This window comes from Nicotiana tomentosiformis, chromosome 5 (genome assembly GCF_000390325.3).
Source record: "Nicotiana tomentosiformis chromosome 5, ASM39032v3, whole genome shotgun sequence".
Lineage (NCBI taxonomy): Eukaryota > Viridiplantae > Streptophyta > Magnoliopsida > Solanales > Solanaceae > Nicotiana > Nicotiana tomentosiformis.
The window spans coordinates 68388421-68402748 of record NC_090816.1 but is presented as its reverse complement, the minus strand read 5'-3'; the positions used below and the strand labels follow the sequence as shown (position 1 = coordinate 68402748).

Genomic DNA, 14328 nt, shown 5'->3' with positions numbered 1-14328 from the left:
ATACTACAGAGAGAGACTGGAGTCGTGACAGGCCAATATGATCATGAAACAGAGGTAACTTCCATAGCATGTAGTATGATGAAGGAAGGTCCAATCGCTGAATTTTTCACTATTGGTGACCCTGCACAAATATCAAAGGAGATTTGAACGGTGATGGTTGTCGTTCGCTATCTCGACTCTAACCCCTTTAGTCCATGATTCCTTTCATGTTAATCTGAGTTTTAGCGAAGTATTTTCCTATTATTATTGACCTTTGCAATAGTTTCGACCATGAGTATTTTCCTATTTAAATAATGTTGTGGTTTCAATTAATATTAGGCTTACCTAGTTCCTAAGTCTAGGTTCCATCACGATACCCAAACAGAGGGAAAATTGGGTCGTGACAAGTTGGTATCAAAGCTCTAGGTTCATAGGTGCTACGAGTCATAAGCGAGTTTAGTAGAGTCTTGCGGATCGGTACGGAGACGTCTGTACTTATCTTCGAGAGTCTACGGAACTATTAGGATAATTTCACTTCCTTCATTCCTATCATACGAGTTCATTGATCTCGAAGTTTAAACTTTTATCATTCCATTCTCTCACAGATGGTGAGGACACGAGCTGCAGTTATCGACGATGCTACTCCCGGGGCAGGTGTAGCTAGAGGCAGAGGCAGAGGCCGATGAGGAGCATGTGCCATAACTAGAGTACCTACCAGAGCAGCAGTTGTGGAGTCACCAGTAGTTCCAGTTGGGGGCCAGGTACCAGAGGCGCCTACTGTTACCCCCGGACTTTAGGAGACCTTAGCACAGTTCCTGAGCATGTTTGGTACATTAGCTCAGGCGGAGTTGATTCCGGTTGCACCAGCTACTTCACAGACCGTAGGAGGAACCCAGACTCCCACCGCCCACACCCTAGAGCAGCGAGTTCATGTTGGTCAGGTTCTAGGTGTCATGGCAACACAGCCAGTTATTCCAGTTCAGCCCGTGGTCAGGGCAGCAGCATCTGAGGAAGAGCAGCTTAGACTTGCAAGGTTCAAGAAATATGACCCTCCTACATTTAGTGGTTTGGCTTCAGAGAGTGCACATGGTTTTCTGGAGGAGTGTCACCTCATTCTCCTTACTATGGGTATTGTGGAGACGAGCGGGGTTGCTTTTACTACGTTCCAGCTCAGGGGAGAGGCTTATCAGTGGTAGCGGGCATATGAGTTGGGTAGCGCAGCCGAGTTAGCTTCACTTACATGGGTTCAGTTTTCAGAGATGATCCTGAGAGAGTTTGTACCTCAGTCCCTTCGAGATGCATGGTGCGCGGAGTTTGAGCAGTTGCGCCAGGGCACTATGTCAGTGTCAGAGTATGCTGTTAGATTCAGTGATTTGGCCAGACATGCGCCTGCTTTGGTCACTATAGTTAGAGAACGTGTCTGTAGATTCATTGAGGGACTCAAGCATGATATTCTGTTCAGAATGGCTCGGAGTTAGAGTCAGATGTTTCATTTCAGCAGGTGGTAGGGATCGCTCATCGTGTAGAGGGCATGTGGGATCAGGAGAGAGAGAACAGGCGGGGCCATGAGAGAGAGTACAGGCAAGATCAGGAGAGAGAGGACAGGGAGGCGAGGAGGCCTCGTAGACTGGAGAGATCTACTGGTCCTTATTTTGGAGGCAGGGTACGATATGGTAGAGGTTTTGTGGATTAGCCAGTTCAGTTTGCACTTTAAGCTTTGCATAGTGTTTCAGGTGGGTCTCAGAGTACCCGTACCGCACAGTTCCCATAGCCACGTCAGCAGAGAGGTTGCTTCGAGTGTGGAGATACCATCCACAGGTTGAGAGATTGTCCTCAACTCCGGATAGGTGTGTCACAACGGAGTATTCAAGTGAGTAGAGGGCGCCCAAGAGGGGAAGGCCCGGCCCGTTGATGTGTTCATACAGTAGGCTTGAGGCCACTGCACTAGATAATGTCATACATGTATGCTTTTGATTTGTTACAGAGGGTCACCATTCGTATTTTGATTCGGTTCTGCTTATCGGGGTGAGTTCCCCTATTTGTTGTCCCACCTATGGGTGAGTTCATGATTTAGTATTATGTTTATGTGTTTGCCCCTGTTGGGAGATTCTATGAGTGATAGCCGTGTCTTATCATTGTTTTAATTCATTATTGAAAGTCACGAGACTAGAAGTGAATTCATGTTGTCCATTATTGTAGATTTGATGTGATTCCTGAGTAACTGGTTATGATTTGTGATTTGATACTCTACCGGGGTGAGAGTTCAGTAAGTGTTGTGATTTTATTGGCAGAATTGAGTTAGTGGAAGATTTTCATTGGTATGATGTGTATTCGACTTGTGATTCAGAGTTAAGGGTGAGACCTTCGCGATTCCATATGATTTGATATATTTGAGCCGGGTTACGTGTCGCGGTGGAGAGTTATACCAGGATGAGATCCTTATGATTTGTTCATGTACTTTGATTTTCTATTTAAATTGATTTGTATTATGGTGCGGTTAGAGAGTTGTGCCTGCCTGGCTTGTTTGATATTTCTCTTATGTGTTTCTCTTTACATATTCAGTCATTTTCGTCTTGTGCTTATTTGAGTTTTAGTTTGCGGGGTGTGTGCCCGGTGGCGTCAGTTGTGACTGGTTGATACAGGTGTATAGTTATGAGGTCTTCATGTTTCTTGCATCATTGTCAGCATTGTGGAGGTTTGAAATGGGTCTCTAACGGATATGAGGCTAATTACCGGTGCTGGTTTTGATTACGGGCAGCTATTGTGATCCGAAATGTTACTATGGGCCTATGTGTAGTGTGTCTTGTTGTGTGGTCGTACCTTGTGGGTGTAGGCATGAGTTGTTACAGCTGGTTGAGACTGATACCGGGTATGGATTTAGAATCAGGTCTCTTGGATATGAATTGAAGGTGAGAATTATGACTCTAAGGCTTATCAGTGTTGATAGAAAGGATAAATTACAGTTGAGATGGTGTCGTCAGGCTTATGTTAATTTGGGTGACGTGGGGTCACCCGCGGGTGTATGTTGGATATATGCTTTCAGTGATTTGAAGTCTTCGAGGCGATTCTTGGCACGTTCGAGGACGAACGTTTGTTTAAGAGGGGAAGGATGTAATGACCCAGTCGGTCGTTTTGAGGATTTAAGTCCCATTCGGCGGCGCAATGACCTAAGCATCTTCGTATTATGTGTATTTACTTGCGTGCATGGTTGAATTCAGTTACCGGATGATTCAGAGTGATTTGGGACACTTGATCTCTAAAACGGAAGCTTAAACCTTAGGATTTTGACCGTAGTCGGAACTGTTTAAAGATGACTCCGGAATGGAGTTTCGTCGGTTCCGTTAGCTCCATTGGGTGATTTTGGACTTAGGAGCGTGTCCGGACTGTGAATCTGAGGTTTGTAGCTGATTTAGGCTTGAAATGGTGAAAGTCGAATTTTTGGAGATTTGGGCCGGAAGTGGACTTTTTGATATCGGGGTCGGAATGCGAGTCCGAAAGTTGGAACAACTCTGTTATGTTATTTGGTACTTTCCTGCAAAATTTGACGTCATTCCGAGTTGGTTTGATAGGTTTCGGCGCGGGTTTTAGAAGTTGGAAAATTTAAAAGTTCTTAAGTCCGATTCTTGGTTCGATTCGTAGTTTCGCTACTGTTTGATGTGATTTGAGACCTCGAGCGAGTCCGTGTTAGGTTATAGAACTCGTTTGTGTGTTTAGACGGGGTCCCGGGGGCCTCGGGTGTGTTCCGGGTGGGCTACGGATTATTTTCCTCCTATTTTGAACTGCTGATATCTGTCATCTGGTTTTCTCCTTCGCATTCACGTCTGCTCCTCCGCGTTCGCGAAGAGTAATTTTAGATGAGGGAATATTTTTTCTTCGCGTTCGCATTCCTCATTCCGCGATCGCGGAAGTCAACCTTTTCCTTCATCGCGTTCACGTTCATCCCACGCGTTCACGTAGCTATTCCATTCCACTATTCGCGTTCGCGTACTACTTCACACATCCGTGAAGAGCAGTCGTTGGGCCATCAGACTTTTCCTCTACGCGTTCGCGAACGTGTTGTCGCATTCGCGAAGCACAACTGGGCAGCTTTTGTTTTTCTTCTTCACGAACGCGATTGTTCTTTCGCATTCGCGATGCTTAAAGACCCGGGCAGAATATAAGATTTCCAAATCGAGTGTTAGGCCATTTTTATCATATCTTGACTTATAGAGCTCGGTTTTGAGCGATTCGTTGTGGGTGTTTCAAGAAAATCGATTGGGTAAGTGTTCTATACCTAGAATTTAATATATTCCATGATTTTATCTTTATTTTTATCATTTAATTTGTGTTTTGAGTTGAAGAAAATGGTGGTTTTTGAAGAAAATTTTCAAAATGAAAAATCATGATTTGAGGTACGAAATGGTATCGAAATTTGATGATTTTAGTATGGTTGAACTCATATAAGAATGGGTGTTCGGGTTTTGTGAAATTTGTCGGGTTCCGAGGTGCGGGCCCGGGGGTCAACTTTTGGACCGATTTTTAGATTTTGATAAAGATTGAGACTTTATGATCTGGAATAGTCTCTTATGAGTTTTATTTGTGCTTTAAAGTTATTTTGATTAGATTTGAGCCGTCCGGAAGTCATTTCACCCGAGAAGTTCATTTTTGAGTATCGGTCTGTCTTCTTTGAGGTAAGTATCTTGCCTAACTTCATGTGGGGGAACTACCCCTTAGGATTTGAGTCTTCTATGCTAATTGTAATCCGTGTACGCGAGGTGACGAGTACGTGCCCGGACTTATTGTGGAAAATTGGCCTTTAGAGATTCTTAGGTCCTTGTATTCCCTAAATATGCAGTTGTTCTCGTTATGATTATGTTTCTTAATTTTCAGTTTCACTTCTACCTTCTTTAATTGGAATTAATTGCTTCATGATCCACTTTTGTGTTCATTTGATTCATATGTGCTTTAGCTAAAATTGTATCTCTTCTATTGATGTGTTGTCTTTTCCCTAACTGCTTATCTTTATCTGAAGTTATAATTATCTCTTCTGTAATTGTTCATCCTTAATTGAGGTTATGATTTTTTTTATACTGCTTATCCTTAATTGAAGTTGTTGTGTCTCTTTCGTGCTTGCCCAGCCTTAAAAGAAGTTTAGATATCCTATATCTTAGTTGACTTATCCTTATTGGAATTATTGACTCGTGATATTTCCCTCGTTGTTGAATAGTACTTTGTAGGACCGTTGTTACACATTATTTTCTCCCTTGTTGAGTTGTTCTTATTATGACTAGCATTCTCTATTGTGGCAACTCCTTGTGAATTAGTTCCTCCGTTTCCTTGAGTTTTGGAATTTCTGAGTTGACGTATTTGTCGTGTCCTTGTATTATTGTCATTGTTGTTGTTTTACTTATTGTGGTGATGCACGAGGTTTCTGCCGTGCGGTTGTTGTTATTGTGATGCACGAGGTTTCTGCCGTGCGGTTGTGGTTATTGGGATGCACGAGGTTTCTGCCGTGCGGTTGTTGTTATAAGGTTGCACGAGGTTTCTGCCGTGCCATTGTTACTATTGATATTTGCACATGCGGCGTGACAAGGCGGGATATATATATATATATATATATATATGTGTGTGTGTGTGTGTGTGTGTGTGTGTGTGTGTGTTGCGCATGTGGCGAGACAAGGTGGGAATATTATTATGCACGTGTGACGAGACAAGGCGGGCATTTATTTTACTATTACACACGTGGGGAGACAAGGTGGACTGTATCACGGATTGATTTGTGATGATTTGTGATGGCCTGAGGGCATTTTTGTTTTTGATATTATGTAGTGGTACACTTACCTGTGTGAGCTTTATCTTGTGAAAGCTGTGAGAAAATATTCTACGTGTTGTCCGTTCTTTTTCCTTATGCTTATTTGCCGGTATGGACTATGTTAGGACACTTGCATAAGCATACATGTAGTTAAGCACTCTTATCGGATAAGAGGTGTTCTTGATATTGTTGAGCATAAATGCCCACTATTGTTTACTCGCTTTCTATATGAGAATGGCCCTATTGGCACGTGAGTCGTCAGTGCGGTTATGAAGTGTTAGGGTTCAGGTATTAAGACCCGTGAGTTATGATTTGTCCGGGGTTCGGTACCTCGTGGAGTTTGATGACTAAAACCTGATGTAAAAGCGGTTGTAGTTGCTGAGTTATTACTTGTCCTTGTTGTATTTGTGATTCAAGATTTAGGTTGTGTTCCATTCACTTTTCTAATGTCATTTTTATGGTATTCCGCTGATACTTGTTGTTTCCTTTCTTATTGCCATTACTGTATTGTGAGCCATATTGCATAGTCTTTATGTAGATATCATATTTCTGCTGTTCATATATGTTCAGTTTATTAGACCAGTGGGTGTCTTGACTGTTCCTCGCTACTACTCCACCGAGGTTAGTCTTGATACTTACTGGACACCGCTGTGGTGTGTTCATTCTATACTTTTGTATATTTTTGTGCAGATCCAGGTATTCGTTCGTTAGTAGTTGTGCGGGTCGTTATTATGGAAACTCAAGGTAAACCTGCTGCTGCGTTTGCAGGCTTCGGAGTCACCTTCAAGTTTTCGTTTGCACTGTTTGTGCTTATTTCTGGATAGTTGTATTTAGAAGTTTTCTAGTGAACACTCTGTAGAGCTTATGACTTGTACTACCGATTTTGGAAATTGTAAATTTTAAGAGATTTCTATTTCAAATTGTTGGATGTTATTTAAATAATGTTGTTGTTTCAATTAATGTTAGGCTTACCTAGTTTCTAAGACTAGGTGCCATCACGATACCCAAACGGAGGGGAAATTGGGTCATGACAATGTTAGATTTACCTAGTATTAAAGATTAGGCGTCATCACGACATACTACGGAGAGAGACAGGAGTCGTGACAGGCCAATATGATCATGAAACAGAGGTAACTTCCATAGCGTGTAGTATGATGAAGGAAGGTCCAATCGCTGAATTTTTCACTATTGGTGACGCTGCACAAATATCAAAGGAGATTTGAACGGTGATGGTTGTCGTTCGCTATCTTGACTCTAACCCCTTTAGTCCATGATTCCTTTCACGTTAATCTGAGTTTTAGCGAAGTATTTTCCTATTATTATTGACCTTTGCAATAGTTTCGACCACATTTGAATTGGCACACTTACCGGTTTCTCCTCCACATGTTCTTTTTCACACTCTTTTTGGGTTTATTTGAGGTCTTCTACGCAGAATTCGGATTTTATTATTGAATATCTATTTGTTTGGCAGTTGAGCTACTAAAATTAGTTATGTTCCAGTTTTATATTGGCACTGATGTACTAGCTGACGACATTTTGCTTCTATTGACTTTCTCATTTTTTTATTTTTCCATGTTCTTTTAGTTTTTTTTATCTTTATTGTGAATTTCAGAAAAGAGCAAGGTATATAAAAGTATTTTATTCAAGAAAGGAAAACTTGATTATTTCGGTATTCATTCTCTATTGCATGCAGGTTGCACATATAAAACGATCTCTACTTTTAATGTGGCATCATCTGCTTTGCTTATCTGAAAGTTCTACATTGTACTTCTCCTTTAATTTTTTGAAAGCACCTAACTGAGAGCACCAAAATTGACATCTCGTCCACTACATTACTTCAGTTTGATTTCTTGCACAAACTTAACGGTAATGCTAAAATTAACATATTTTTTGCTTAGCATGTGATTTTCATAGGAATATCATTTATGTTGGGATGAAATTCTCTTTCTAGCATATCTGTAACTTTCGCTAATTGGTGACTGAACTTCTTGCTGCTTAATATATCTTTCTCCCTTCCCCAGGTAATGAACTCTACTCGATTGATAAAGTTATTGACTATTCTTAGTGTTTGCCCTTTATATTGGTTTATATTTCTGCAGGAAACCTCTCAATTATTTAACACTCTAAAAACCATAGATATTCCAAAGTTGTGAGCATTATTCCCTTCTGCTTAACCAGTACAAGCATGTTAAGAAGTTTAAAATAACAAAAACAACAATTGAAAAAATATAAGATACAACTGACTTATTCTGTTTGTCCTATATCTTAAATGTTGTTAAGTACGTTTCAGATTTCATTATATGAAATTCACATGTACTGCGGCTGTATTTCTTCTCAGCTTTTATTTAAATGAAAAAGTGAGTTGCATAATCTTACACACCTTCATCATAAAGATTTTTCAAGTTACACGCATCTACGATGTATGTTTTAATTGTTGTAGGTTAATTTGACGACGCAATCCTTCCGGAAATAATGTGCTTGAATAAGTGTTCGGGGAATATCATATTGCATAGTTGTCTTCATGGTGCAATTTGAAGGAGGAAGCAATGTTTAATGTGCTTGAAATTATAGAACCTGACATTATTTCTTATATTAGTGGAATCCAGACTTTTCTGTGTTTATTTTGTTACAATAACGATAAAACTACTTCGCTTGTGTATTTGTGATGTCACACTGCTAAAAAAAAATACCTGTTTACCGACGCAGCAGTATTAACGGACTTTTTTTCCATCGCTATTCTGAGGGACTTTCCGTCAGTCCCTCGGTACTTTTGAACTTCTTAATTTCTAATTTTTTTAAAAAATAACCGACGGACAACTCTCAGTAAATAATAATACTTTAACCGGTAAAAATTTAATTGGTTGTATCGATTGACTCCGTCGGTAATTTACCGATGCACTCTCTCGCAATATTTTCTTTTTATATTTTTGAATTATTTTTAGGTACCGACGGTGTCTCTCGGTGCATTAAAAAAATGAAAAAGAAAATAAAGTTATCGACGTACACCATCGCTATTGCATTTACGTAATATTCTGAATTTTGTTCTTACAGTACCGATGGACTTTCGTCGGTAATTTAAATATATAATTTTATATATAATTATTTTGTATTTTTTATTATACAATAGCGAGTGTGGCTATCGGTAAGTCCCTCGGTAAGTATTTACTTAATTATCTTAGTGGTTGATTAGCCTATTTATTGAAATTTACACTAAGTGGAACTGTATTCATGGTAATTACACTACTTAAAAATATATTAGTGGTAATTAGCTTACTAATTTATAATTACACAAAGTAAAAGTGAATTTGTAGTATTATTAACTACATTGATTAACCTATACATTAATAATTACACACTAAGAAGAAGTGTATTAGTCGTTTTTCGTAAAAAATATTAGTGATGGTCTATGTTATAAATTGATAATTATTGTAAGTAGAAGTGTATTAATGGTGTCCTTAAGTAACGTTAACAATTGATTATCATACACATTGATAATATACTAAGCAAAAGTGTATTAGTTGTATTTAGCTTGTAGATTGATGATTACACGAAGTATAAGTGTATTAATAATATATATGTAAGTAATGTTGGTGATTGATTAGCCTATATACATTGATAATAGCACTAAGTATTAGTGAACTAGTAGCATCCTTATATAAGTAACGTTAGTGATTGATTAGCCTATACATTGATAATTATACACTAAATGGAAATGTATTAATGCTATTTGTGAGAAATGTTTGTGATTGTTTATCTTTAGTTTTATAATTAAAATAAGTAGAGGTTTATTAGTGGTATCGTCAAGTAATGTTAATAATTGATTAGCCTATATATTGATAATTACACTAAGTAGAAGTGTAATAGTTATAATTAGCTTATAGATTGATAATTACACTAAGTAGAAGTGTAATAGTTATAATTAGCTTATAGATTGATAATTACACTAAGTAGAAGTGTAATAGTTATAATTAGCTTATAGATTGATAATTACACTAAGTAGAAGTGTACTAAGAATATATCCTTAAGTAATGTTACACACTAGGTAGAAGTTTATTAATGGTACACATGACAAATATTGGTAATTGTTTAATTATCTTAAATTGATAACTAAAGTAAGCAAAAATATATTAGCAGTATTGTTAATTAATATTAATAATTTTATTAGTCAATTCATTGATAATTACATTAAGTATAGAAGTGTAATAGTTACAATTAGCTTATAGATATTGATATTTACACTAGGTAGAAGTGCACGTACTAAGGATATATACTTAAGTAATGTTAGTGATTTACTAGCCTATACATTGTTAACTATACAATAAGTTGAAGTTTATTAATGGTAAATCTTAGTGATTATTTAATTATCTTAAATTGTAACTAAAGTAAGTAAAAATATATTAGTGGTATCGCTAATTAATATTAATAATTAATTAGCTAATTTTGAAAATTACACAAACTAAATTTGGGAATTATATTAATGAATTTTTGTGAAATATTACACTAAGCAGAATTATATTATACAATTATATGTTAGGTTTTTGTAAAATATTAGTTTGATTTTCATTGATTAATAGTAATTTGTTAGTTGGAATTTAATTATTTGTCAATTTGATATTTTCTATAATAATACTTATAAGTAATTGATATATTAGCTTGAATAAAACCTGCACATTGGATAATTAGCAGAAATACAATAAAGAAACCCTAACCTTAGTCAATTTTCTTTTGCCCTCTTCTTTCTCTTCTCCTCCCTCTAACGGCGACCAACCCTCAGCCATCGTCTCTCTGTTCCTCCTTCCGACCAGTCATTGTCTCTCTCTTCCTCCTTCCGGCCAGCCATCGTCTCACTCTTCCTCCGCTCCCCAGTGACGACCAGCCCGAGGGACAGGTAATTTTTCTTTTATCTCCCAATTTTATTTCGATTGTTGCTGCTTCTTTTAGATTTTCGTCCCAATTTTGTTTAGGTTATTGCTGCTTCTTTCAATGGTTGCATTTTGGATTGTCGTCCCAATTTTAGATTTTCATCTAGTGATGTTCCCGTTAGGTAAAACGGAAAAATAAAAGTTATTGGAACTGAACACATCTGACATGTTTCTATGAGTATCCTCCTATTATTGGATGCTATTTGGTGCAGATTTAAGCTTTCTTTCTGTTTGTTTTTTAAGCATAGCTTGCTAATAATAGTGATTGATGTTCCATTTCTTGCTGGAAACTTTCTTACTTCTGGGTTTTTCTCTTGCGGAAAGTTGAAGCTATACACATTTTCTGTATCTCCCAATTAGTTGTATTTAGTGGTGAGGCTATTTCTGCTAGCAAGATATGTTTTTTATATGGATTGATCTGTTGATGCTGGTACTAACTAGTCAAGAAGAGAAATGATATTGTTCGTTGACGTTACAGGAAAGACCATAGCCAGAGATGCAGCATTGAACGCCATTCAATCTCCTTTACTGGATATTGGCATAGAGAGGGCTACTGGAATTGTGTGGAATATAACTGGCGGTAGTGATCTAACATTATTTGAGGTACCCAACTATTCTCTCTTGCTCTCACTCCCTCTCCACTGATACACTTATTAACCATTCATATGATGCACCTCTCATTGACTGAAAAATAGTCATATATTACATAATGAAGAAAAGATTCTGCAGTAAAAGCCTTTTAATTTTTTCAGTGGACATTTTCTGTTGAAGATATGTATGACTGTGTGAATTTCCTTATGTTATTTCGTAGAAAGTAAATAAGAGAGAAGCTTTATTTAAAGGCACATGGGGTTTTTAGAAAATCAAATGGCCTACGCTATTGATATAATTCTTGGACATGATTTGTCTCGTATAGGAGTTTCTGTTGTAATTGTTATAATATTAAATGAGTAAGAATAATAAATTTGTTGTTTGTATATGTAGATGGAACATCGTATGTGGATGTACGATAGGAATCTTCCTAATCGGCGGGGTTTAAGAGATGAATTTGTACAAGGTGTTGATGAGTTTATTAATCATGCTAAGTCATTTAGCCAAAATAAGGGGGTGATTAGGTGCCCTTGTGCGAAATGCAAGTGTAGAAAGTGGTTGAAACTAGAGGATGTTAAGACTGATCTATATAGTAAGGGCTTTATGGATAATTACTATGTGTGGACTAGTCATGGAGAGACTGAGGGTAGTGATGGTAATATTTACAATCATAATTTGGATATTGGTGAAAGTAGTCAAGATCCTAGATTACATGAAATGGTTATGTAATCTAGTCACGGGGACTGCTAAGAGGAGATTGGTAATTATTTAAAGATCTCAGTCTTGACTTTTTCTAACATTACTTGAACTTATTAACTCTTTTTGTTTCATTTGCAGGAAGCTGCTCTTAAGAGACTCGCAAAATGTGATATGGTTTGGAAGAAGACCCACACAAAAAGCAAAGTCGGGGAAGAAGCTTGGGTTGAGCCACGGGCTGAGGAGGCTTATGTAAGATCAAGATTAACTTAAAATTTCTTTTATAATGATTTGTTTATTTACTAAATTTCACTTTTAATGTAGAATCGGTATAAACAAGCATTGGAAGAGCTCGCTAGAAGTCAACCAACCGATGAGCAAGGCCAGCCAATCATGCCACCGGAGGAAGAAACTCTCCCATTTTGGTTGAACGTGGTTGGAGGCGTGTATAACGGTAGAGCATACGGCCTTTCCTCCGAGCGCAATTATCATCGCCTCGAGTGTGGACTACAAGGTATATACTTTTTTGTTAATAAGCTCTTCTTTTTGTTAGCTGTATTTCGGAGGCTGCCTTTGGGGATATGACACTGCCAATCTTCTTTCTGGCAAAGATTACATGCCTTTCACCAATGTTTGAGAACATTTATGAAGCAAATATTTTACTATATAAAGTGCATAGTTGTGGAAAAGTCTATAAGCCATAGTACACTGTACTAACCATTCTATAGAAAAGGAGTTTGATTCTCTATAAGCTGTATGACAAAAGGGACTATTTGAATCTCTTTTTTATTAATCTTATAATAAGAAATGAATAGAGTAAAAATTGACTCCTCCCATTGAACACCTGCACGAATTTCTCTCTTATCTTTGTTTGCATTTTCTTTGGAGAAGTCATAATTATCTGTTGTTATATTCATTACTTGGCTGGTGGTGCACTATTTTTAATTGCTTGTCTGAATGAATTTTTGGTTTTTTTTAGCAATAAGCAAACTGAGAATGTAGGTGAACTTAAACTTGTTTTAAAGAGTGATGTCAACTTTACACCTTGGATAGTTGTTTCTGTCTTTTTGGGTGTAATTTAAGAGAACAAAACAGTATATTTTCAAGCATATTAAGTTTAGAGAAAAGGCTGTTTCTTCTTTTGAGGGAAGGCCATAAACCAGAAACACTGTTTAGGGGTATGCATTGAAGAGGGGAAGATTCTAATGTATTTTTAATTATTGCCCTATTGCAAATTGTTCATATAGAGAATAAAACTAGACATTTGAAGTAGTAGAACAAGTTTTGGATCTGTAAAAAGATTTTTTTAAAAAGTGGCCAAAGAAATGAGACAGAACCCGTATAACAAAAAAATCCAACCAAATGGCTAAAGTAATCGGATTGGTAATGTAATTTATATTTCCTCCTTCAAGAAACATGAAAAGTTTGAAATATACTAGTACAATTTTATATATTACTACTGGCAAAGCTTACCTGCATTTCACTAAAGTTTGAGAACATATATGAAGCAAATGTTTTACTATATAAAGTGTATAGTTGTGGAATAATGTTTTCATGTTGTATAGAAAACTATATTTGTGACATCCGCCACCGGGCAAAGTGAGGACCTGAGGAGATGCGGCGAACGATTCAACAACTTTCTAGGAATTATGCGGATTAACGAGAAAAAAGAAAGCATGAAGAGAAGATTAGGACTGCACTTAGGAACGGCATCGAGTCCCTCAAGGCTCAAATGAACCACTTAATCGGCTTGTTTCGTTCTCCGCCAAAAAGCCACATTTATGAAGAGGATGAAAGTGATGGAAACAATATAAATGATAAAGATGAGGGGGAATCCGAAGATGAGGAGTGATTTTATGTTTGGTTGGATTATTGTTTAGTTGGATGTTTACTTTGAATATTACATTTTGAAGTTTGGTTGGATAGTTTTGATGTTTGATGGGATAATTTGGATGTTTGGATAGTTTATAAAGTTTTATTGTTATTAATTTGTGTTTTATTGTGGTTGCATTTCTGTTTCTATTGTAATATTCTGGCTGGCAGGTGGTGCAGCAAAAAATAAGTACTGCCTGTCAAAAATATACCAGATTTACCGAGGGTCTTACGACAGAGTCTGTCGAAAAAAATGTTTATTTGTCAATCCAGAATTCATACATACCAAGGGAGTCTGTCGGTAGATTTAAAACAATCTTTCAAATTTTGTTGAACATACCGACGTATATTCATCTGAAATGAATTTATTCATATTTTTAATTTTTAAATTACTAAATTAAAATTCTAAATATACCGATGGTCGGTAATAATAAATTTTTATTTTTAATTTACCGATGGACATCCGTCGGAATTGAC

The 14328-nt window shown here is 37.1% G+C and overlaps 1 long non-coding RNA gene across 1 annotated transcript; it reads left to right on the top strand.

Moving 5' to 3' along the window:
* Nucleotides 1-10443: 10443 nt before the first annotated feature.
* LOC104086965 (uncharacterized) lies at nucleotides 10444-13967 on the top strand. Its single transcript, XR_001967438.3, has 5 exons — nucleotides 10444-10658; nucleotides 11171-11295; nucleotides 12121-12231; nucleotides 12304-12493; nucleotides 13545-13967. It is a non-coding gene; the product is annotated as an uncharacterized lncRNA (long non-coding RNA).
* The last annotated feature ends 361 nt before the right edge of the window (nucleotides 13968-14328 follow it).